Here is a 26,833-nt window from a genome sequence, read left to right as displayed (position 1 = left end):
ACACTCTCAAATTTTAAGTCATTGCTCCGGGCAAAGGGCATACCGTTAACTTCAAACTTTCTTTTGCACCAGAACTACTGAAGCAGCCCATGGACTATGACTCTCTGAAATCACCCTGCTCTGTAGCACATTGCAGAACAAGTCCTTGACCACATGGCACAAAGCTGAAGGAATATAACAGTATCACTCCCGAATAGGTGGAACATTCCCTGTATAGATTGGTTTATCAATGGCTTTGGTATAGCCATAGTCTTCTGGGCTGGCAGCAAAAACCAGTAGATGCTTTTCAAGTAGTTGGTGAAGCAGTCTCTGCTGCGGTAGAGGATAGCCCTGACAGAGAATGTCCAGTTGTTCCAGCAGCAACTTGTATTGACTTCTCCAATGAGGACATGGCTGTTTGTAGTGGAGCACAAATGGCCTCTACTCCAGTATGAGTTAATGAGATGCACTGACAGGGCGTAGCAAGTCTGCTAGAGTGGCATAGTTGGGAAGTGGAATTTTTTTTTTTTCCAGGTTGGTGAGCTGAACCACGACCTTTACTTTGTGAAATTTAGTCAAAATGCAAGCAACTAGCCACTCCCCTGGCACCACTGCTTCCTTGCAGGGTTCCACCATTACTTTGGCCCCTTGAAGCTTCTTGTGAGCCTTAACGGGAACAGACCCGACTACCTCTTGGAGGGGTCCCAGGAGCAGTTTTTTCTTGTGCGGAGTGCGGGCGACTTCCACTTAGGTTCATATCACGATGAACCACATAGCTCACAGACTGCAGCTCTGTGCATGCTGGCCAGAATGTTCAAACTTGACCAGTAAGTGGGGAAAGTCCAGGTCCTTTAATGTGGAAAGAAAGAGACCCCCTAGGGGTGGGACTTTATAGGCACTACCACATAAACAAAAGATTGTAGAAAAACAGAAAATATTTATTGACATACCGTAAATGAAACAAATATTATATAGCACATAACCATGGATACAATTAAATATACACAAAAATGCAAAGAAAAATTATACAACTTCCTTAACCCAACGATGTTTCAGAGATGAAATGTTGTCTCCTTCATTGGGGTTTTCACGGGGAGTACAGTATCTCTGAAATTTAAATGCAGAGTAGTCAGCCAAAGCACCCTAGCAGAAATTACTAAGTGATCATACACAGAATACACATTTCACTACTTACATCATAATCACTTTACATGTACATTTGGGCATCCACAGTAATTAATAGAGGAAAGACATTGTGACATAGAGTCTCCCACACATCCCATCCACTGAGTTTTTGGTTGTCTTTTGTAAAAAAAGAGGGGGGAGAGGGGCCAGGGAATGTAAGGGGATAAATATCCCCTGGTAACACCCAACAAACCCACTGAAGTCTGGAGGCCAAACAAACAGCAAACTAACGTGTGTACTGAGGCCCAGCAGGTAAGGAGTGTGGAAGGGAAAACAAACACAGAAAGCGTGATAAATTTAAATGTCCAGAAAAAGGACAAAAAAAGAGGAAACAATTCCCCCTCCATTGTTAGACCCAAACCTAGTAATTGAACATACCTAAGTACAATGGTGACGTCACTCACAGGAAGATGGACAGATAAGGACGTCGATTATTTGGAAGCTTTTGGACCCATGCAGTAGGTAAATGCTGTCTCAAATGGACATTGCCAAGATAGAAGGCACCCCAAAAAAGTATAAAAATATAGTAGAGAAAAAAAGAATAAGTAAAGGTAATGTATATCAAGGATTGCAAACAGACTGGATATAAACAAATTGAAAATCATAAGTATGTAGTAGTGAGGTTATCTAAACAGCTTGTTCCCAATAGGCATGGTCCATCAGCAGCTCCTCCAAAGATGTCCTGTCTGTTGCCCTGTCCATCCCAGTGTGAGGGCACCATAAATCGGGTCCCATACAAGCAGCTTTATCTGCAATCGTCTGCAGTCTCCTCCCAGCTTCCCATGAGCGGGCCCCCTGGGATGTGGATGTGGCACTCCTCCACACGGCGCAGGTGCGACTACCGCCATGCACGCGCACTGTGTATCCAACACAGCGCGTGTAACTAACACAGAGATGCACCGATGTCCCACCAGCACGGTAAAGCATCTTGTGACGATGAGGTCGTCATGGATATGATGGGCGTGAGATAGTCCGCAGATGGTGTGGTGGACTCCACATCCCTGAGTGGCCTCGGATTGACCCTCTGCCGTGCCAGGTACACACGAAACTGGCATTGACCAAATGCCAAACAATACCATGACCAACTACTAATGCTGATAAATAAACAAATAATTCGTTTTATAAGAAATGGATAGTGAATCCCTCATGCAGAATCAATCTGCATTGTAATAATAATTGGATAACCTTCAAATTACAGCACCAATTGCAGGTGCATAAACAACACAAGATATATAATAGAGGAGTCCACTCCACAGTCTTTGCATAATAAGCACGCAGTACAAAACAATAGGCAAAAAACGGGGAAAATTGTTGAACTTTGGCCAATACATAAAGCACACTATGAGTGTATATCAACAGAAAGGGAGAAAAATAATTTCCAATTCTGGCATATTCTCACTATGGACCCCAATCTGGTCCGGCTGGTTCCAGAGGCACCTCTCTTCACTTTTAGGAGAGCTACATCAATTGCCTCTAGATTGGTGAAAAGTGAATACAAGGGAGACAAGGACATGGATAATTGCAAATACAAAGGCACCTTTATGTGCGGCTCATGTGGCTATTATACATTATGTAAATACAGGGATACCAACAAATGTTCTACACTACCCAATGGCCAAACTTTTAAACCTCGACATTTTGCAAACTGCAAGACATTTGGGGTAGTTTAAGTGTGACTGTGGCTGCTTCTATATCAGGAAGACAAAGCTCCCCTTTTGGAATAGAGCCTACTGACATATCAGAAGCATGCAGGTCTGTAATCCTGATCTGCCCCTGGGTAGGCATACCACCTTGATTCACCAGGGGATTTTTCCCCGGATCAAATTTTTAATTTTAGATCGCATCCATCCCATTCTAAGGGGAAGAGACTGGAACAAAAAGTCTCCTTGAGTTTGAACTGCATTGGATATATGCTAAGAGCCACACGCCCTCACGGATTGAATGATGTGGTTTGTTTTTTGTTTCTTCAATTCAGGTGGGGTGGAGAAATAGAGAGAGATATACACATACCCTCTGTTTTTCACATTTTGATCCACTTGGTCCTACAGTGCCCTGCAAAAGTATTCACCCCCTTGGCATTTTTCATGTTTTGTTGCCTCACAACCTGGAATTAACATGGATTGTTTGATGATTTGCATAATTTAATTTACAGAACATGCTCACAACTTTGAAGATTTTTTTTTTTTTTATTGGAAAGCAAACAACAAATAGGACTGAATAACAGAAAAAGTCAATGTGTATAACAATTCACCCCCCTAAAGTCAATACTTTGTAGAGCCACCTTTTGCAGCTATCACAGTTCCAAGTCGCTTTGGATAAGTCTCTATGAGCTTGCCACATCTTACCACTGGGATTTTTCCTATTCCTCCTTGCAAAACTGTTCCAGCTCCTTCAAGTTGAATGGTTTGCACTCGTAGATAACAATCTTTAAGTCTCACACAGATTTTATATTGGATTGAGGTCTGGGTTTTGGCTGATTTACATGTTTCCTCTTAAACCACTCAAGTGTTGCTTTAGCAATATGCTTGGGGTCATTGTCCTGCTGGAAGGTGAACCTCCGTCCTAGCCTCAAATCATACGCATGTTGAATCCTATTTAGGGGTCTCCAAACAAGACAAGACGATGAGCTAATGAGTCCAGATCTTAAGATAAGATAAGTAGGTGCTTTTATTGTATACAAACACTGCAGTGGAGAGACAGAACACAGACCGACTTCCATCTCTACCAGGCGGAATGAAGAAGGAAGTGTCTCTGGCTTAAAAACATCAAGTTTAACAATATATATACTTTATGAATATGCATAAGCACTAGGCACGTTATAGGTGTGATCGTATAGTTTATTCCAATCAGCATTCATATCTTCTTAGTAGCAAGGGAACAGTTAAATGGGTGGTTACATCATGTGACTGATAGAACGTGAAAGAAAACATGGGCTCAGCCATCTTGGTACTGGTTCAGATCAGCTAGATACGACTATCCATTTCTCGGAGCAAACGAAAAGGGAGTAAACTGTTTCTTCTTATCAGGCAGTGAAGGTCATCATAGACTGAAAACTCTGTGTCTAAGAAGAAGCAAGAAAGTATATTACAAATTCTTAAAGTGACAGTCTATATATATATATATATATATATATATATATATATATATATATATATTATATATATATATAATTAACTCAACATTATCAGACCCCTATAATTCTCAGAATGGTACAAGTTTTGCTCAAGAATATCCCTGTATTTAGCACCATCCATCTTTCCCCCTCAAACTCTGACCAGTTTCCCAGTCCTGACTGCTGAAAACATCCCCACAGCATGATGCTGCCACCACCATGTTTCACTGTGAGGATGGTGTTCTTTGGGTGATGCGATATGTTGGGTTTGCGCCAGACATAACGTTTTCTTTGATGGCCAAAAAGTTAAATTTTAGTCTCATCAGACCAAAGCACCTTCCTCCATACATTTTAGGAGTCTCTCACATGGCCTTTGGCAAACTCAAAACATGTAATTTTGTTTTTTGCTGAAAGTAATGGCTTTTTTCTGGCCACTCTGCCATAAAGCCAAACTCTATGGAGCATACAGCTTATTGTTGTCCTATGTACAGATACTCCAATCTCTGTTGTGGAACTCTTCAGCTCCTCCAGGGTTACCTTAGGTCTCTGTGCTGCCTCTCTGATTAATGCCTTCCTTGCCCAGGCCTTTAGTTTTGGTGTGCGACCATCTCTTGGCAGGCTTGCTGTTGTGTCATGTTCTTTCCATTTGGTTATAATAGATTTGATGGTGTTCCTAGGGATCGTCAAAGATTTGGTTATTTTTTTTACCTAACCCTGACTTGTACTTCTTAACAACCTTGTCCCTTACTTGTTTGGAGAGTTCCTTGGTCTTCATGGAAGTGTTTGGTAAGTGATGCCTCTTGCTTAGGTGTTGCAGCCTCTGGAGCCTTTCAAAAAATGTGTGTATATGTAATGACAGATCATGTGACACTTAGATTGCACACAGGTGGACATCATTTCACTAATTAGGTGACTTCTGAAGGTAATTGGTTGCACCAGAGCTTTTTATGGACTTCATAACAAAGGGGGTGAATACATATGCACGTGCCAATTATCAGTTTTTTATTTCTGCAAAATAGTTTTATGTATATATTTTTCTAATTTTACTTCACCAACTAATGCCACGTACACATGATCGGACTATCCGGTGGACTTAGAAAGAAGTCTTGACTCAAAATTGTCTGCCGGACTCGGCTTTCTGGCAGACTGGCTGTGACAGGTCCTTTATATTGTAGGTCTGTAATTATTAGCAATAACTCACTTACATTTGTGCAAACAAGAGTCTAGTAGACATCCCTGGTATGATAAAAAATGGAACAGGAGTACCTAGTCTATTATACTTTACCTTCTGTTAGACATGTGTATTTATGCATACTGTATGTGCAGCTGTCTGCATACACCTGATTTATAAATAAATACACTTCCAGGAACTCACTTAACCTTAAAAAGATAACTTGTAAACAAAAGTTATTACTCTATCCTTTTTTTTTGGAACCTATTTAAAACACACAATACAATATTCTTACGTGCACATTGGTAAATGGTCAATGACATTCCCACTTTGCTTTAGTAAAAACAAAAATGCCATAGACCTCTAAAACCTAACTTATATCTTGTATTTCATCCCCGGTTTCACTGTACCCGTTTGGTTCCCGATGGGCAAGTTACTCAATCTGCATTTTTCCAATTCAAGGATTGAATAATTTTTCTTTTAAAGGATTAGAACTCTTTCACAAACTCATCCCATTCATGTTTCATTTGCCTAATCTTGACTGTAAAGCCTCATTCTCAGCCTTAAAGCGGAGTTCCACCCTTTTTATGTTTATTAAAAGTCAGCAGCTACAAAAAGTGTAGCTGCTGACTTTTAGTAAACAGACACCTGTTCCACGTTGCTCCTCTCCGCCGGTGCCTCCATTGCCACTCTTGGCATCAGGTCATGACAGATTTTGGCTTCACGGCTGGGCATGCACAAGTCACGTGTCACATGTCCCAGGAAATCACCTAGAGGGAGGGGCCGCCTAAGACAAAGAGGAGGACGTGGGACAGGAAGTCCCACTCCTAACGAAGCCCCCACTCCCCCTCATAAAATATTACATGCCAAAATTTGGCATGTAAGGGGGCGAGGAATGCTTAAAGCAGAAGTTCTACTTTTGGGTGGAACTCCGCTTTAATAGTTGAGGAAGGGTCTATGATCTATTATTTTTCATATGTATTACTACGAGGCCCTGCTCACCAGTGTGGTGAGTAGTGATGGACGAACTTCCGACGGGACGTTTCACAAAAGCGGACCGCGAATGCGGCCGATAGTTCGCGAACCTTAACGTTCGTGGCGGGCCCAATTGACTTCAATGGGAGGCGAACTTTGCAAACCTACAGGTCAAATTTGCAGCCACAAAAAAATTACTAGCTGTGCAAACATAGTCCCACCACATGGCCAATGACATAACACATGTATGAGGTGAATCTGGGATCGACAACTACAAGCATTCTTTTTTTATATGTGAAATTGTTGTGACAATTCAGGACTGTGGAAGGCATGAAGGCAATGGAGGAGAGGGACGGTCAGGGTAGGCAAAAAAGAGGGTGCAGGAGATGATCACCAGCAGCGTGACATACAGCAATGACACCTGCACCGTGATAGAATGATCTGACACCAGCACCATGATAGAGAGCACTGACATCAGCAGCGTGACATACAGCAATGACACCTGCACCATGATAGAGTGATCTGACACCAGCACCGTGATAGAGAGCACTGACATCAGCAGCGTGACATAAAGCACTGACACCAGCACCGTGATATATAGCACTGACAGCAGCACCGTGATAGAGAGCACTGACATCAGCAGTGTGACATACAGCAATGACACCTGCACCGTGATAGAGTGATCTGACACCAGCACCGTGATAGAGAGCACTGACATCAGCAGCGTGACATAAAGCACTCACACCAGCACCGTGATATACAGCACTGACACCAGCAACGTTATATACAGCACTGACACCTGCACCGTAAGCAGCCCCAGGAGGAAGTCAGCATAGCACAGTGATGGTGGGAGCCCCTCATAATGAGCATAGCACAGGGATGGTGGGAGCCCCTCATAATATGCACAGCAGAGGTACAGCCCCAAGAGGAAGTCAGCACAGCACAGGGATGGTGGGAGCCCCTCATAATAAGCAGCCCAAGGAGGATGTCAGCATAGCACAGGGATGGTGGGAGCCCCTCATAATAAGCAGCCCCAGGAGGAAGTCAGCACAGCACAGGGATGGTGGGAGCCCCTCATAATAAGCAGCCCCAGGAGGATGTCAGCATAGCACAGGGATGGTGGGAGCCCCTCATAATAAGCAGCCCCGGAGGAAGTCAGCACAGCACAGGGATGGTGGGAGCCCCTCATAATGAGCATAGCACAGGGATGGTGGGAGCCCCTCATAATATGCACAGCAGAGGTACAGCCCCAGGAGGAAGTCAGCACAGCATAGGGATGGTGGGAGCCCCTCATAATAAGCAGCCCCAGGAGGATGTCAGCATAGCACAGGGATGGTGGGAGCCCCTCATAATAAGCAGCCCCAGGAGGATGTCAGCATAGCACAGGGATGGTGGGAGTCCCTCATAATAAGCGGCCCCAGGAGGAAGTCAGCACAGCACAGGGATGGTGGGAGCCCCTCATAATAAGGCAGCCCCAGGAGGAAGTCAGCACAGCACAGGGATGGTGGGAGCCCCTCATAATAAGGCAGCCCCAGGAGGATGTCAGCATAGCACAGGGATGGTGGGAGCCCCTCATAATAAGGCAGCCCCAGGAGGATGTCAGCATAGCACAGGGATGGTGGGAGCCCCTCATAACGAGCATAGCACAGGGATGGTGGGAGCCCCTTATAATATGCACAACAGAGGTACAGCCCCAGGAGGAAGTCAGCACAGCACAGGGATGGTGGGAGCCCCTCATAATAAGCAGCCCCAGGAGGATGTCAGCATAGCACAGGGATGGTGGGAGCCCCTCATAATAAGCAGCCCCAGGAGGAAGTCAGCACAGCGAGGAGATGGTGGGAGCCCCTCATAATAAGCAGCCCCAGAAGGATGTCAGCATAGCACAGGGATGGTGGGAGCTCCTCATAATAAGCAGCCCCAGGAGGATGTCAGCATAGCACAGGGATGGTGGGAGCCCCTCATAATAAGCAGCCCCAGGAGGAAGTCAGCACAGCACAGGGATGGTGGGAGCCCCTCATAATGAGCATAGCACAGGGATGGTGGGAGCCCCTCATAATATGCAAAGCAGAGGTACAGCCCCAGGAGGGAGTCAGCACAGCACAGGGATGGTGGGAGACCCTCATAATAAGCAGCCCCAGGAGGATGTCAGCATAGCACAGGGATGGTGGGAGCCCCTAATAATAAGCAGCCCCGGAGGAAGTGAGCACAGCACAGGGATGGTGGGAGCCCCTCATAATGAGCATAGCACAGGGATGGTGGGAGCCCCTCATAATATGCACAGCAGAGGTACAGCCCCAGGAGGAAGTCAGCACAGCACAGGGATGGTGGGAGCCCCTCATAATAAGCAGCCCCAGGAGGAAGTCAGCACAGCACAGGGATGGTGGGAGCCCCTCATAATAAGCAGCCCCAGGAGGATGTCAGCATAGCACAGGGATGGTGGGAGCCCCTCATAATAAGCAGCCCCAGGAGGAAGTCAGCACAGCACAGGGATGGTGGGAGCCCCTCATAATGAGCATAGCACAGGGATGGTGGGAGCCCCTCATAATATGCACAGCAGAGGTACAGCCCCAGGAGGAAGTCAGCACAGCACAGGGATGGTGGGAGCCCCTCATAATGAGCATAGCACAGGGATGGTGGGAGCCCCTCATAATATGCACAGCAGAGGTACAGCCCCAGGAGGAAGTCAGCACAGCACAGGGATGGTGGGAGCCCCTCATAATAAGCAGCCCCAGGAGAAATATGACACCGCTCAACCTCTTCAAACAGGAGGGTACGGGCATATAGTACGGTGTGCTTTTTTTGTACAAGAAAGTGAGTCAAATGAAGAAAGAAGGTCTGTGGGCTCAATTAAAAAAATCGTTTATAGACATATACATGGTTTACTGGTCACATGTGTTGAATTCCTCTGAGATCCATGCGTCATTCATTTTTAGAAATGTGAGGTAGTTAACACTGTCGTGAGCTAGGCGAGTACGCTTATCGGTCACGACCCCCCCTGCTGTGCTGAACGTCCTTTCGGACAGGACACTGGACGAGGGGCAAGCCAACGGTTCGATTGCAAATTGGGCAAGCTCTGGCCAGAGGTCAAGCCTGCCCACCCAGTAGTCCAGGGGTTCATCACTCCTCAGAGCGTCCACATCGGCCGTTAACCCGGTGTAGTCGGGCACCTGACGGTCTAGGCGTTCCCTGATGCTAGATCCGGATGACACCTGTCGATGGGTCGGCTGAAAGAATGACCTCATATCCGAAGTCACCAACACGTCTTCAAACCGGCCTCTTCTTGCAGGCGCTGTTGGATTGGTACCCGCAACTCCTTCTCTGGGAGCAAAAGCAGAATGCAGCATTTCTCGAAGCAAGGCCTGGAAGTGCTCCATTCTGACAGCCCTCTGTGACAGCGGTAACATTTCCGTCATTTTGTGTTTGTACCGGGGGTCTAAGTACGTTGCCACCCAGTACTGGTTATTTACCCTTATGCTTTTTATACAGGGGTCCCTATTAAAACACTGGAGCATTAAGATCCCCATTTGCACTAAATTGGAAGCGGTGTGGTGACCTGGCTCCTGCTCATCATCCAGGATAATGTCGTCCTCTTCATTCTCCTCTCCCCATCCACGCACAACAACAGGGATCCCAGAAAGGTTTAAAGCATGCTCTTCTTGCTCCTCCTCATCCGCCCCGTCACCATACTCCTCTGACTCCTCTTCAGACTCCTGTTGTTGACTTGTCTCAGATAGAGTAGCCCCCCCTGGGAATTCATACAGCATTGCGACTTCCTCATCTTCCCGCTCCTGCTCCTCCACAGCTTGATCAATGACACGATGCAATGCACGCTCCATAAAGAAGGCATAAGGTACCATATCACTGATGGCGCCATGGCTGCGACTGACCAGTTTGGTGATCTCCTCAAATGGCCGTAGAAGTCTGCATGCGTTGCGCATGAGCAGCCACTGGTGCGGTGAAAAAAAAACAGCTCCCCAGAACCTGTTCTGCCGCAGAGTTCATACAGGTAGACGTTAACTGCACGTTTCTGCTGGAGCAGCCTATCAAGCATATAGAAGGTTGAGTTCCATCTCGTCGGGCAATCGCAAATAAGACGTCTGACTGGCAGATTGTGTCGCCGCTGAATGTCAGCAAGGCGAGCCATGGCCGTGTAAGATCTTCTGAAATGGGCCGAGATTTTCCTTGCCTGCCGCAAGATGTCCTGGACCCCAGGGTATTTGACAATGAATCGCTGCACGACCAAGTTTAAGACGTGTGCCATACATGGCACGTGCGCCATTTTGCCCTGTTTCAATGCGCTAAGCAGATTGGCACCGTTGTCACACACCACTTTACCAACTGTCAAATTGAGCGGTGTTAGCCACTGATCTGCCTGTGAACGCAAAGCTGAAAGGAGTGCCGGGCCAGTGTGGCTCTTGGCTTCCAGGCACAACAGACTCAGCACGGCATGGCAACGTCTCACCTGGCATGTCGAATAGGTTCTAGGGAGCTTGGGCGGCACAGCGGAAGAGACGCTAGCAGCGGAAAAGGAGGAGTGAGCCGAGGAGAAGAGGGAGGAGGATGGAGTAGGAGGAGGAGGAGAAGAAGAAGAGCCAGGCCTGCATGCAATCCGTGGTGGTAAAACCAAATCTGCACGGGTGCAACGGGTTACATGCTTGACGACCGTCAGAAGGTTCACCCAGTGGGCAATAAAAGTGATATACCTTCCCTGCCCGTGTTTGCTAGACCACGTGTCTGTGGTCAGATGTATCTTGGCACTGACACTGTGTGCCAGAGATACATTCACTTGCCACTGAACATGGCCATATAGCTCTGGGATGCCCTTCTGTGAGAAATACTTCCTTCCTGGGACCTTCCATTATGGTGTTCCAATGGCCACAAATTTTCGAAAGGCCTCCGAGTCCACCAGTTTATATGGTAATAGTTGACGGGCTATCAGTTCTGACAAGCCAGCCGTCAACCGTTGGGCAAGAGGGTTATCCGGCGTCATCATTTTTTTACACTCGAACATTAGGCCCATGGAAGCCTGCGTTTTTGCAGAAAAACGTGAGCTTGGCGTGATGGAAGGTGGAGTGGAGGACAATCGTGAGGAGAGAGGAGAAGGAGAAGTAGAAGACGAGGCTGGATGGTGAGAGCCTGGAGTGTGGCTTTGTGTGTTCCGTTGCTCCCACTGGGCTCGGTGATGGCTGCTCATGTGCCTTCTTAAGGCGATCGTCCCTAGGTGAGTGTTGGGCTTACCGCGACTAATGCGTTGACTGCAAAGATTGCAGATGGCAACGCTATTGTCAGCAGCGGACACGTTAAAAAAAGTTCACACTGCTGAGCCATGTGCCGGCGTCCTGGGAGCGCCAGATGTGACCGTACATGGTCGATGACTCGCTCCTGATACATTAGCAGTCTGCTTTGTCCCTCCTGTGCAATGTAAGTTATTCCTGCTTCTCCTCCCTATCTTCTGGTCCATATCTTCCTCTGAACTCCCCTCCTCTTCCTCTCTTGTGGGCACCCACGTGACATCCCTAGACACGTCATCATCGACGTCACCTTCCCCACCGCTATAAGTAGAGATCTCGGAGTAGGCAGCAACACCGGGGACCAACCTCCTACTTGGGCTGATCTGGGTACTGTCGTCAGACTGCTGAGTGGCGGTTGTTGCTACCTCCTCTTCCTGATCCAATGCCAAGAGCAGCTGCGCATCAGAAATGTCTTGATATGGATCGGAAAAAAATTCCTGTGACTCAAGCGGAAGGTATGTGGTGGTGGTGGTGGTGGTGGTGTTGTTGGTGGTAGTGTCTTTGGGGGTGCACATAGCAGAGAGTGAAGAAGAGGGTGCAGATCGAGAGGATGAGTGAGCCACTCAACCAAGTCTGGTGCGTCCTTTAAAGTAATTGAACGCGGGGGCGTGGCCGGCCGGAACCGAGGACGGGCGCTTCTCAGCACAGCCCTGCCAGGCCTATATTAATCTATCGCCATCCTCAGCTCCAGAGTGCCCTAGGTGCCCGCAAACCGTCTCACCCTGCTCCTCACCACGGATCCCCACCAGCTGGGCTGCTTTTGGATGCCCTAACCCACTCGGGAACCGCAGGATTCCGTCCGTTTCGGCCACTGGGGGCCGCTGGGGGCCGCCTCGCCGGACGCCATCTTGCGGCCTACTAGGCCTCGAGAATCCCCGGACTTTCCTGCGGAGCTATTCGGCGGCGGGTCGGACGTCCCGGATCGAACACACCCCTCCGTCGAGCCGCTACACCCGCTGCATGTAGGAACCTCCTGGGACCCTCAGCTCCGCATCCCTCCGGCCTGGTGAGTCCCCTGTGGGGATAATTGAATTGAACCTGCACTTTCATCTGCCTGCTCCCCCCAAGTCTCTCCTCCTCTCCCCACATCCTCAGAAGCATTCCCTGCTGGGACATCTCCACAGATCTCTAGGGACTGGGTCATTGCCACCTGTATCCCACTCCACCAGGCACACCTCATCTCTGGCAGCACTCTCCCAGCAAGGCCCTGGCTTCAGCCTACACTGGAGCCTAGTGGCCATCTTGCTACACCCTGCTACACCTTGTCCTTCATAGCCCATATTGCCACAGCTCCGCAGGGTGTGGGCCTTAATCCAAACTAATCCAGGGGCATGGCTAGCCCCTAATTGAGATGGCCGCCTGAGTCAACACCTCCATTCCATAGCGGGGAGACGAGCTACTCACAGCTACTACACACCCCGAATAGGCATACCGCCTTGACTGGGAAACACATCCGGACTCTGGGGCATGTCGAAGAAGCGACAGAAACCCCCTGCGCCGCGCCGCCTCACTCATTACTACACATCCACCACCATGCAGGAGGCCCAAGATGGTGCCGGCTCCGGGAGCTCTCGCAGGTCCTCTCCCAGCCCTCAACGCTCCAACGGGCAACCGCGTCCTCGTCACGCAGAGGGGGAAAGCATCACTCTCCAAGGGACCGAGATGGACACCCTACCACCACCACCTATGCCGCAGGCCACACCTCACGCTGATAGAGGTAAGAGATTGGCCTCTTCCCCTGCACAATCCCCAGGCAAGGAACCTCACGCGAAGAAGCAGCTCTGGTCTGCAGTTGTAGCGGGTGGACAGAATGCAGACCGAACCCCCTCTCTTGCGGCAGTCCCAGTATCAGATAATCCAGTATCTGAAGCCACGTTAAAAACCATGCTGCTCACTCTCCAAACAGATCTCCACAGAGAACTGCAATTCTCGTTGTCCCAGATACACGACAGAGTGGATTGTCTGGAGAGAACAGACACCATAGAGGAGACGTTGCAAGACTACTCCAAAGCTCACAATGAGCTTTTGGATGCACATGACCATCACTCCGCAGAAATTCATCGTCTAAAGTTAAAAATGGCGGACTTGGAAGATCGCGCCAGGCGCAATAATATTAAATTCAGAGGGGTTCCGGAATCCGTCAAGCCACCGGACATTATTCCATACCTACAGCAACTATTCACCACACTGGTGCCTCATCTGAGCAACACTGACATTTTAATTGACCGGGCCCACAGAATTTCTAAACCCACTCATCTGCCTGATGACGTCCCCAGAGACATTCTAGCTCAAATCCATTTCTTTCATATTAAGGAGCAAATCCTTGCCACTACCAGATTATCAAAGTCTCTACCTCCTCCCTACAACGATGTCAAACTATTCACAGACCTCTCCCCAGCGACAATGGAACTTCGCAGAACTTTCTCTCCAGTCACATCCATCCTGCAACCAAAAAAGATCGCCTACAGGTGGGGCTTCCCCACGAAACTTCTGGTGAACTATCAACAGCAAGTGATCCCCATCCTCAACCCCAAAGATGGCTACAAGAAATTAACCAACTGGGGTTTCCTCCCGCTGCCCCCGAGAGACACCCGCCGCACTAATGAGCATCTTTCTTCACTCCCTGCTGGAAAAGACACTACTTCGCGAAGAGAACGCGAAACCTAGCTCCGCGGTACACCCCGGTCCGAACATGGATCTCCCTGTTATGGACGGACTGACCCTTGCAAGTATATGAAATTACCACTGTTTGCTTTAGTTTCTTTGAACTTAAACAACGTTACTGTTTGTTTGTTGGTGCACCCTTCCTCTTTACACCCCCCAGATTACACACACGAACAGATACCCGTACTCGTACGGTTTACCCCCTTAACATCCCTGATCTCTTGTTTTGTGTTCATCCGGTTTTTGTTTTCTGTTTTCTATTAGAGGTTTGCAAACCTTGTTTTCACAGCACGCACTTGATACTTACTGCATTGCCTTTTCTTCATTTGTGTTTGCTACAGTAATCTCTTTCTGAGCCTCCCTTTTCCATTGTTCTCCCTGTAGGCATGGCTCTCACGATCTCCACTATTAATGCCAAGGGCCTAAACTCCCCATTTAAACGCAGCCTCCTCTGGAGAGAGGCGTCTAATCTCCACTCTGACATCCTCTGTGTTCAAGAGACTCATTTCACACAGACTGATCCCCCCAAATGTTCTAACAAACGCTACCCTCACACCTTCTTCGCGAATGCCTCGCGGAAACAAAGGGGGGTGATGGTAGCTGTCAGCGCCTCGGTTGACTTTGAGCTACACCATTTCGAGAAGGATGCAGAGGGGAGATATATAATTCTATCGGCCACAGTCAATACCCGTCCTCTAACCATTGTCAATGTATATGCTCCTCATGTTGCACAAAAGAAATTCTTTACCACCCTTATGTTCAGACTAGCCCCTTACAGATCGTCACCATTAATCATGTGTGGAGACTTCAACGGTCTCTCTGACCCCGCACTGGACTCAACTTCCCACACCAAGCATAGACCCTCTGCCCTAGCAGCTATGCTTGCCCGCGAAGACCTTTATGACTCATGGAGGTGTATGCACGGCTCAGAAAGAGATTACACCTTTCCCCCCCCCCCCCCCATCAGTCCTACTCCAGAATAGACCTGATTATCACAGATAAACACTTATTACAGTCAATATCTGACTCAAGTATAGGAATTATCTCGTGGTCCGACCACGCCCCTGTCACTATCAAACTAGCCCCGCTATCAAAGTCACCCAGGCACACTCTCTGGAGATTGAATTCATGCCTCCTTAATGACCCTAAACTTGCCTCCCAAGTACACGCAGAAATCCTCTCCTACTTCCAATCTAATGACAATTCCGTTGATGACCACGCTGTCATCTGGAATGCCCATAAAGCCTGCCTACGCGGCCTTTTTATCAAGTTGGGTGCGCAGCAAAGAAAAGGCTCGTACGGCCACCACGGTTACCATGCTCCAGCAGATTCGAACCTTGGAAGCCATAAACAAATCCTCCCCTTCGGACATGATCTCCGCTGACTTAAAAAATCTTAGGTCTAAACTTAGTGAACACCTTCACATGAACTTTGAATACTATATAAAATGCCTTAAGCTACAATCCTACTCCTCAGCGAACAAACCGACCGCATTTATGGCCAAGCAGCTGAAACGACAACTCACTCACAAAAAAATCTCCTTTCTGACAACCTCCAATAAAACACGAATTACTAATCCCCTCGATATTGCCAACGAATTTAGCAGCTTCTTTCATGCTCTTTATAACCTCAACACCACCGACCCCTCCCCCCACCTTCCCAAGCCGATATAGCTAATTTCCTGGCGTCTATATCGCTCCCTACGATCACCCCTGAACAACTAGACTCCTTATCGGCCCCCTTCCTCCCTGAAGAAATCCATTCTCTCATTAAGAAGCTTCCCCTACATAAAGCCCCGGGCCCAGATGGCATTACCAACGAGTACTATAAGAAATACGCTGACATCATCGTACCCTATCTCTGCAAAACCTATAACCAATTTGCGAGCACTGGACAGATCCCCAAGGAATCCCTAGAAGCACTTGTAGTCACTATCCCTAAACCAGGGAAACCTCCTGATAGCCTAGCAAACTACCGTCCCATATCACTCCTCAACACAGACACCAAACTTTATGCCAAACTTCTCGCCCAGCGACTGGCCATAATTCTCCCAGACCTAATACATCGCGATCAAGTGGGCTTCGTCCCGGGACGGCAGACGGCAGATGGAACCAGACGGTTTATCGACCTGATTCAATGGGTCGAATGTAAGCGAACGCCTTCTCTCTTCCTCTCCCTGGACGCAGAGAAGGCGTTCGATAGAGTCTCCTGGCCCTATATGGAGGCAGTCCTCCGCAAGGTAGGGATTTCAGGCTCCTTCCTGTCAGCCATTCTGGGACTCTATACGCACCCTAGTGCACGTGTGTGGACCTCGGGCATAATATCGAACCCTTTTCAAATCACCAATGGCACACGCCAAGGATGCCCTTTGTCCCCACTGAAATTTGCCCTGGTAATGGAGCCCTTAGCGCAGACTATCTGACAAAACCCCCAAATTAAAGGCATTACGGTGGCAGACACAGAACACAAAATTGGCCTCTACGCCGATGATGTTATCATTGCCCTCACGGACCCACTTACCTCACTCTCTGAGGTTCAACGCACGTTGGACTCCTTCAGCGCTGTTTCAATGTACAAAGTTAACCATTCCAAATCCCTAATGCTGAATCTTGGCCTAGACCCACACACCGTGTCCCAGATTTCAGCGAAGACCTCTTTCACGTGGGCCACCAACTCTTTCCTCCCGTATTTAGGTATACAACTGACATACCCCAGCTCCATTTTGGTAAGAACCAATCTTGAAACTTTACTGGGCAAACTTCCCCGCCTCTCCAAAGACCTACTGACTACACCGGCTTCCTGGGCAGGCAGAATTGCACAAACCAAAATGTATCTACTCCCCCATATCCTTTACTTTTTCCGATCCATCCCCCTCCCGCCCCTGCAAGCCCATCTTAAAAAGCTCCAAGGGATACTTAATGCTTTCATTTGGCAGCACAAACACCTGAGAATTAGAAATAATATCCTCCTGACACCCACTCGCTTTGGTAGCATGGGGGCCCCTAATCTCAAAGCATATTACCGAGCTGTCTTACTAGATCAACTCAAAACATGGTGGTCCTCAGACCTACAACCTACCTGGAAGCAAATAGAACTTGCTATCTTAATGACGGATCCAGTGAATATTTTGACAGCTATCTGGTTGCGCTTTAAACCTTCTCGTTACCCACTTGACTCAATTAACGCATCCCTTAGAGTATGGCAAACATATTTTCAAAACACTGCTCATGTCTCCCTTGCACTCCTCCCACTGGTCCCCCTAGAAGCCCTCCAAGTATTCTCCCCTGATCTCCCCATAGGGGTCTGGGTCGCAGCTGGGATTACTAATGTGAACACATTATTTTCCTCAACAACTCTCCTATCCTTCTCCCAACTACAACACAACTATCATGTCCCCTCCACAACATTCTTCTTATATCTCCGGATCAGGTCCATCCTAGCAAATCTCCCTCTTTCCTCCAAGAATCCACTCAAGGATCCCCTACTACAGTTCTTTGGGAATAAAACTCAAAAAAAGGGAGGCTTTTCTCTCATCTACAGAATACTCACTTCACCAGACCCAGAAGTTGATCCCGCATGCACTGAATACTGGTCATCCAAACTGCAACACCTAGTTCCACCAGAAACTTGGCAGAAGGCTCTGAATGCTCCTACACGCTTCTCTCACTGCATCTCACATTGGGAATCTCTGATGAAACTTTACCACGGTTGGTACTACACACCAACCAGACTGGCTAAAATTTTTCCCTCTTCCTCACCTAACTGTTGGAGGAACTGCGGTGACAGAGGCACACTACTGCATATTTGGTGGGGCTGTCCCCATATACAACCATTCTGGAAAAAAATTAAAAACCTAATACACCAGATTTGTAAAATAACTTTTCCGCTCTCTCCCACTGACTTACTACTAGGTATATCTGTCCTCTCGTGGCCGCACCACCTGCACACCCTACTGACCCACATCCTTATCGCTGCCCGACTAGCTATTGCAAAAAATTGGAAATCTGTACACTCCCCGACCCTGAAACAAGTCCTCATATTGCTGAATACCCACTTTAGATTTGAATACGCCTTTGCTAAAGCTAACCTCACAACTGACAAGTTCCTGTATGCCTGGAAACTTTGGATAGCGGACCCCAGGAGCAGCCCATTACACTGAATATCCTGGGATATCAAATTCATATCATACTCATTTTATATCTGCTTCTAAAGCTTGATGTTACCTATACTCAAGAGTATACCCAAAGTACATATACTGAACTTACCCGTACATTTTTTCTTATCTGATTTTTCACCCTCATTCAGTTATTGCCTATACCAGGTGTGTAAATCAGACTATGGTTATATCTGCTTTTTTTTTTTTTTTCTCTTTTTATTTGTACTCTTATATGTCCTCACTCCTCCCTTTTGCAAACCTCCCCTTCCTTCAAAACCGAGTATCCTGCTAGAATTTTGATATGTTACTGTGTTATACACCATACCTGCATACCTGTATCTGTATGTACCCTACCTGTTTGACAAGTTTACTGCCAGGGTATGCCCGTTTGGCTATGTACCTTTCTTCTGACTCTTCTTTTCATTTCATAATAAAAATTTACAGTTAAAAAAAAAAAAGTAATTGAACGCACCTTCTGCAACTTCCCACTTTGGCTCAAGCCTGTTGCTCCTGCCCTACCCCTATCACCCCTGCGGAAGGGCCTGCCTCTTCCTCTGCCTGTCATTTTTTAAATGACCCTGTGACAAAACTCTCAGTCCCTATACTGATAAAGGACTGCTGCAGAATAGGGCAGCAGTCAGCAGTAGTGCACCTCAACCCTATATATTGTGGACCTATACCAGTCCTTAAGGATTAGCAGACTGTACCTCACTCAACCCTATGTACTGTAGTACCCTATACCTTACCAGTCCTTATAAGGACCTTTGTGGAACTAGTAGGTTGTGAATGATTAGCAGACTGTACCTCAGTCCCTATATTGATAAAGGACTGCTGCAGCAGAAGGGCAGCAGTCAGCAGTAGTGCACCTCAACCCTATATATTGTGGACCTATACCAGTCCTTAAGGAATAGCAGACTGTACCTCACTCAACCCTATGTACTGTAGTACCCTATACCTTACCAGTCCTTATAAGGACCTTTGTGGAACTAGTAGGTTGTGAATGATTAGCAGACTGTACCTCAGTCCCTATACTGATAAAGGACTGCTGCAGTATAGGGCAGAAGTCAGCAGTATTGCACCTCAACCCTATATATTGTGGACCTATACCAGTCCTTAAGGAATAGCAGACTGTACCTCACTCAACCCTATGTACTGTAGTACCCTATACCTTACCAGTCCTTATAAGGACCTTTGTGGAATTAGTAGGTTGTGAATGATTAGTAGACTGTACCTCAGTCCCTATACTGATAAAGGACTACTGCAGCAGAAGGGCAGCAGTCAGCAGTAGTGCACCTCAACCCTATATATTGTGGACCTATACCAGTCCTTAAGGAATAGCAGACTGTACCTCACTCAACCCTATGTACTGTAGTACCCTATACCTTACCAGTCCTTATAAAGACCTTGTGGAACTAGTAGGTTGTGAATGATTATCAGACTGTACCTCAGTTCCTATACTGATAAAGGACTGCTGCAGTATAGGGCAGCAGTTAGCAGTAGTGCACCTCAACCCTATATATTGTGGACCTATACCAGTCCTTAAGGAATAGCAGACTGTACCTCACTCAACCCTATGTACTGTAGTACCCTATACCTTACCAGTCCTTATAAGGACCTTTGTGGAATTAGTAGGTTGTGAATGATTAGTAGACTGTACCTCAATCCCTATACTGATAAAGAACTACTGCAGCAGAAGGGCAGCAGTCAGCAGTAGTGCACCTCAACCCTATATATTGTGGACCTATACCAGTCCTTAAGGAATAGCAGACTGTACCTCACTCAACCCTATGTACTGTAGTACCCTCTACCTTACCAGTCCTTATAAGGACCTTTGTGGAATTAGTAGGTTGTGAATGATTAGTAGACTGTACCTCAATCCCTATACTGATAAAGAACTACTGCAGCAGAAGGGCAGCAGTCAGCAGTAGTGCACCTCAACCCTATATATTGTGGACCTATACCAGTCCTTAAGGAATAGCAGACTGTACCTCACTCAACCCTATGTACTGTAGTACCCTCTACCTTACCAGTCCTTATAAGGACCTTTGTGGAACTAGTAGGTTGTGAATGATTAGCAGACTGTAGGGACTAAGGTATACTCATAAAGGACTACTGCAGCAGAAGGGCAGCAGTCAAGTATAATATTCTTTCTATATTTGGAAGAAAGAATATTATACGTGTACAAGCCTATTACCATACCAGTCCTGAAAAGAACCTTTGTGGACCCAATAGTAACAGCTACTGATTAAACTGACTGTCCCTCACTGCCAAACACAGCTTCCTGCCTGTCCCTATTTAAATTGACAAAACACAGGCTGCCGGAACAATAACTTGAATAGCACTCAAAACTATATCTTGTACTACTTTACCATACCAGTCCTGAAAAGGACTTTTGTGGACCTAATAGTAACAGCTAATGATTAAACTGACTGTTCCTGCTGCACACAGCATCCTGTCCCTCTCTCTACACTGACAAAAGACAGACTGCTGCAACAATCACTAGCACAGCAGTGCCTCAAACCTATATCCTGAACTACACCTAACACCTATACCATGATACCAGTCCTTAAAAGAACTTTTGTGGACCTAATAGCTAGCGATTTGGGTCACTGAAGTCTCTCCCTGCTCCACACAGCAACCTCTCCCTATAGTGACATACGAAAGAATGTAAAATGGCCGCCGGATCGGGTCTATTTATAAGTTAGGGGGAATGTCCAAGTGTCCATGTGCTGTAATGTCTCAATTGGCTGTCCTGTACCCCATGATGGATGTGTCATCATAGGTCAAATTTCTTTTACACAGTAAACACGGAAGTCGACCGGGCGAACAGCGGCAATAGTCCGCCGATCTGGCGGATGGCGAACAGCCGAAATTCACCGCGAAACGACCGCCGGGTGAACCGTTCGGCCATCCCTAGTGGTGAGCACACTTCCATGTCACACCTCTGTGGTATATTGATTTTGTTTCAATATATTTGCACCAGAAGACAAACAAAATTGTGCAATGTGACCACATAATTCACAGGTTAGCATTTTATCTCTTGTAAAGTATTAAAGCATCTCTTACCAACGGTGTAGTTTTAGGCTGAGAATATTCATTAAACTAAAACCTGATTAACAACTTTTTCTGTCTTCATACGAGATATAGGGCAACTTTCAAAAGAGTTCCCACCTTTCAATGAGTTCTTGAAACTAGCACATATGCCAGATGGAGATAATTTCCTGTTGCATCTAAAAAAAAATCCAACCCATTGCATTACAATCTGTGGTATGTGGAGATTGCACAAGCTGCCCTGGGCTGGAAGATGTAGACAATTGTTTACTCTCTGCCTCCTTCAGCCCACGTTCCAGCTGATCAACCTCTTTCTACTCGTTTTGGTTGTGTATTGTTGGTTGCTGATGGCTAGCATTCAAATTTGCCATAGAGACATTTAGAGTACTGATATTACTTTTTGCCTATTTCCAGAATCTCATTGAGAGATATGTTTTGCAACAATAACTGTTAGCCAACCACCAAGCTGGAAAAAACAGTGCAGTCTTACCCTCAAGTTTGCTGTATTCTTTCCCTGTAAGGCCGCGTACACACGGGCGGACTGTCTGACGGACTTGGTCCGCTGAAACGTGTTTCAGCGGACAGTCCGCTCGTGTGTGGGCTTCAGCGGACTTTTTCAGCGGACAGTCTGGCGGACTAAGTCTTTCGGAATTTCCGTAATATTGTCCGTCCAACTTTGGTTTCAGCGGACAGTCCGCTCGTGAGTAGGCAAGTTGGACGGACTAAGTATGGCGCATGCTCAGAAAGGATTTACACGGCCGAAGGTTGCATTGCAGTGTATTGGACGTCGTATTTCTAGTCCCGTCGTACGTGCTGTACACGTCATCGCGCAAGCTTTCAGCGGACTGTCTGTTCATCGTGTGTGGTCAAGTCCGTTCATTCAAAAGTAGGACGGACTGTCTGTCGGATTGTCTGACGGACTTAGTTGGCCAGACAGTCCGCCCGTGTGTACGCGGCCTAAGCTTTACATTTTACAGACCCTTGAGCCCATGGGGTTTTACATTTCTCCATTGCTTTTATTATTTCAGAGCTATTTTTTAATTTAAAAATCCTGGCCATCAATTTCTCCATGATGTACAAGTTCAGTGACACTACAACAATACACCACAGAACAGACTTCTGACACAGTAGTCTACCACCTAGAATATACACAAGATTGGAGACACAATCATTAAAATAACACTAATATCTTCACAGAATAGAGTCTATACCCAAGAAGCAAAAGATAGCGGAGACATGCTGAACAATAGAGATGGAGATACAGTATGTACAGTATACACACAACAAGCAATAGTGCTGAAATAAGCACACAAGGCACAATAGTGTTAACCTTCTAGGTAGACAATAGAAAGGTAAAACAGAGTCGTTTTTAGATCAATAACTACTACACACTTCTGTTTAACACAAAAATAAATCTACCATAAATCCAGCTTATTAAATTATTGGTAAATTTTATCCTTAACAAAAATTTCAAGGTTATGATACAGAATGCTAAATGTACCTTATTTTACACTCTATAATCATTATCTGATATCAGATTCAGCAACCAAACTTCTACAGTTTGGTACTTTAACCCCCTTACCAGCTGCCGCAGTATAAGTTGGCTCCCCTGTGCAAGCAGTCGTTGCTGTATGGTGGCTCTTTAAGACACTGTAGCAAACACTGGGCATGCGTGAACGCTCGTGACAGAGCAAGAATCGGGATCTGTGTGTGTAAACACACAAATCCTGGTACTGTCAGGAGAGAGGAGACGGATTGTGTGTTCCTATCAAGTAGGAACAACAACGGGTCTCCTCCTCTAGTCAGCCACATTCCTCTCACAGTCAGAACACACATAGGGAACACATTTAACCCCTTGACTTCCCCCTAGTGTTAACCTCTTCCCTGCCAGTGACATTTATACAGTAATCAGTGGCTATTTATAGCACTGATCGCTGTATAAATGTCAATGGTCCAAAAAAGGGTCAGATTTGTCCACTGCAATGTCTCAGTCCCAATAAAAATCGCAGATCACTGGCATTACTAGTAAAAATAATAATAATAATGCCAGAAATCTATCCTCTATTTTGTAGACGCTATAACTTTTGTGCAAACCAGTCTATCAATATAAGCTTAATGCACGTTTTTTTTTTGTTTTTTACCAAAAATATGTAGAAGAATATATATTGGCCTAAACTAATGAATCTTTTTTTATTTTATTTTTTTTGGCTATTTATTATAGCAAAAGGCACAACATTTTGTGTTTTTTTTTGTTTGTTTTTTTTTCCAAAATTGTCGCTCATTTATTTGTTGATAGCGCAAAAATAAAAACCACAGAGGTGATCAAATACAAGCAAAATAAATCTCTATTTGTGGGGAAAAAGGGCATAATTTTGTTTGAGTACAACATCGCACGACCTTGCCAATGTCAATTAAAACAATGTAGTGCTGTATTGAAAAAAATGGCCTGGGGGCGCATGCGCGGAGCTCAGCAATGGCGGACGCAAGTCGTTAGAGCTCCACACTCACCGCTGCTGAACCGGGGCATATATCGCTATATCTTGCCGCAAACGATTCCCGAACCTGCCCCGATCCTCGGGCATCCCACTGCCCCTCACCCGGGATGGTTCTTACGGGCCAGCGAGGGAAACAGAAACCCATTAAAGAGGCCTTGGCGCGTGCCTCCACTAAAATGGCGGCGAAGGCCCTTGCTGCAGCGCAACAACAAAGCCTTCCCCGAGACCATGATAGCAGTAGCGAGGAGGAAGATGAAAGACCTGAACCACCGGCCTCCCCGACGCTACCGGTCCCTGGCATGTCTCAGGCTGACTTTCTGGCACACATGGACTTAATGCTCAAGAAAGCGTTGAAAACAACTTCAGATCAGATAACCGATAGACTTTCCCGAGAAATTCGTGAGCTGGGCCAACGAACGGCGGACTTGGAAACCAGGGCCGATGACACCGAGCTCAATTTACGTGAACTGGCACAAGAACAGGAGGCTCTCCCAGAGGAAAACGCTGCTCTGCTGACCCGACTGGAAGATACAGAGAACCGTTCGCGTCGGTCGAACCTTCGTTTGAGAGGTATACCTGAATCAGTCGATGATCTCCAGTCCTTTACGACGGCTTTGTTTCAAGAGCTATGCCCTTCTATTCCGATCGAACGATTAGAATTCGATCGTATTCATAGAGCACTCACTAGACGCCAAGCGGACGGACCACCTCGAGATATCATTGTTAAACTACATTTCTTCCGAACGAAGGAGCAGCTTATGTCTATAGCTCGTGAAAAGAACAACCTTCAATTCCAGGGCCATTCCTACCAGCTATTCACGGATTTAGCCCCACTGACAATTGCGAAGAGACATGCTATGAAGCCGCAGCTGCTAATCCTCCAACAGCATCAAATTAAATATGCATGGCGGTTCCCATTTGCTCCTTACTTCTCATACCAGGGACAGCAACACACCTGTTCTACGCCAGCAACTCTTCAAGCCCTCTTAGAGAGCCTCCAACTGGCTCCGTCAGCCCCACCCCCTCCACAGGGAGATCTGGTGCCTCGAACCCCGGCACGAGCAGCACCCTATTCTAACATGGCTACCCCGAGGAGGAATCGGCAGGATCTCTCTGGCTTATCTGTGTCTCGGCGAGGCACCCCCAAACCCTCATCTAGATTGAGCTACCCTAGCCCAAAGGTATTCATACCTCGCTGATCCCCTTTTGTTTAGGTACTAGTTTCTTTTTTTCTCTCCAAATTTTTTAATGCCGTAGCCTGAACTCGCCACGAGACCCACGCTATTTGAACGCAGGCCTACGCGCCTTTACTGATCCCGGCTGGAAACCGAGACTGAATTTACCAAGACGCTACCACTTTCTCCAAAGTGCTTTAACCACATTTTTACCCCTCAAGCCATTTGCCCCCCCTCCCCCCTCCCCCCCTATTTTTTTTTCTCTCTCCCTCCCAGGGCTCATTTGTTAATGATGTTAACTTAGACATACTATACTGGGCTCTCCTGTTTCGATGCCCACATTGTTTCCTTTTATACTGTTTTTCCTCAATACTCGCTAAACCTGTAAAGCTTTAAACTTGTTCTATGTGACAGGTGGCGACCGAGTTAGACCGGAAATGGATATACCTTCTGACCATCCTAGATATTTTCTCGCGGGCCGATGATCTGGCCAGGATTGACGAGTCACTGACTCGTAGGCCTGATCATCTCCTCGCGAGTTATTTGTTTATTTGTTTATTTGTTTATTTTTAACTACTCTTAGACTGGAAGTGTCGCACGATGCTCCTATTATCTGTGCTTACACATATCCTCCTGGGTTCCCCCCTTTACCTAACCTTGTTCCCCTCCTCCCCCTGTTCTCCCCCCCCATCTTTCCCTCCCTGTTCCCCGTCCCCTCCTTCCCGCCCTGTTATTTGAGCTGTTACAGCTCCTCAACTCTGAGCAGAGCAATAACAAGGTTAAAAGACATGATATTACTTGATAATCTCTATGTTTCACAGTCCATACCCCTGGATTTTTTCAGCTCATCTTATGTTTGAATCGTATTCTGTTATTGACAATGTTTTTTACTTGCAAATGTTTGTGTTTACTTTACCGGTTCGCAGCGGTGAATTGTCACTGCTCCCCCTCCTGATGGTGCGACCCCCTGTTGACTGGCGAGTTGGCAGGTTGATTGTCGTTCCCCCTAGTTGCTGGGTTCGGTTCATACCACCCCATGCAACGCTCATTTTCTCCTTTTACCTTTTCTATTCTCTGTTCTCTACTCCATCCCTTCTTCTTCCATATCCTTTTCTATAGTTCCCTTTTCACTCTTATGGTCGATCGGTCTGTGCGGCCCTGGGTAGGCAAAAGTCTGCCTCTTTCTACCAAACTTCATGGCCCCCCTGAGCATTTTATCACTTAATGTGAAGGGACTCAATTCCCCCAACAAACGAGTCAAGGCCTTTAGAACCTTTATCTCCTTGAAAGCCCAAGTAGTCGCTCTACAAGAAACGCATTTTGCGGCCCATACCACACCTAAATTTTTCAATGCCAAATTTCCCCAAGGTTACACAGCCTCCTCCTCCACGAAGCATAGAGGAGTCCTTTTAGCATTTCACCATTTCCTTCTATTCTCTTTCTGATCGGAAGTAAGAGATCCAGAAGGCCGCTACCTATTAGTTTCAGGGCATATACAGGACACGGAAGTTACCTTTGTGTCGTACTACGCCCCCAATACTAACCCTAACCCTTTTTTCTCACATCTACTACAGATAAT

The 26,833-nt window shown here is 46.8% G+C and overlaps 1 long non-coding RNA gene across 1 annotated transcript in view; it reads right to left on the bottom strand.

The window, feature by feature from the left end:
- Positions 1-3,813: 3,813 nt before the first annotated feature.
- LOC143942117 (uncharacterized) overlaps positions 3,814-26,833 on the bottom strand; it is a 79,821-nt gene continuing 56,801 nt past the window's right edge. Inside the window, exon 2 of the long non-coding RNA XR_013264693.1 lies at positions 3,814-4,225. This is a non-coding gene — a long non-coding RNA (uncharacterized LOC143942117). The remainder of the gene's footprint in view (positions 4,226-26,833) is intronic.

This window comes from Lithobates pipiens, unplaced genomic scaffold, assembly GCF_037356315.1.
Source record: "Lithobates pipiens isolate NorthernLeopardFrog02 unplaced genomic scaffold, aLitPip1_a1.2 Scaffold_30, whole genome shotgun sequence".
NCBI classification, from domain to species: Eukaryota; Metazoa; Chordata; class Amphibia; order Anura; family Ranidae; genus Lithobates; species Lithobates pipiens.
This window is presented reverse-complemented; position numbering and strand designations above follow the sequence as displayed.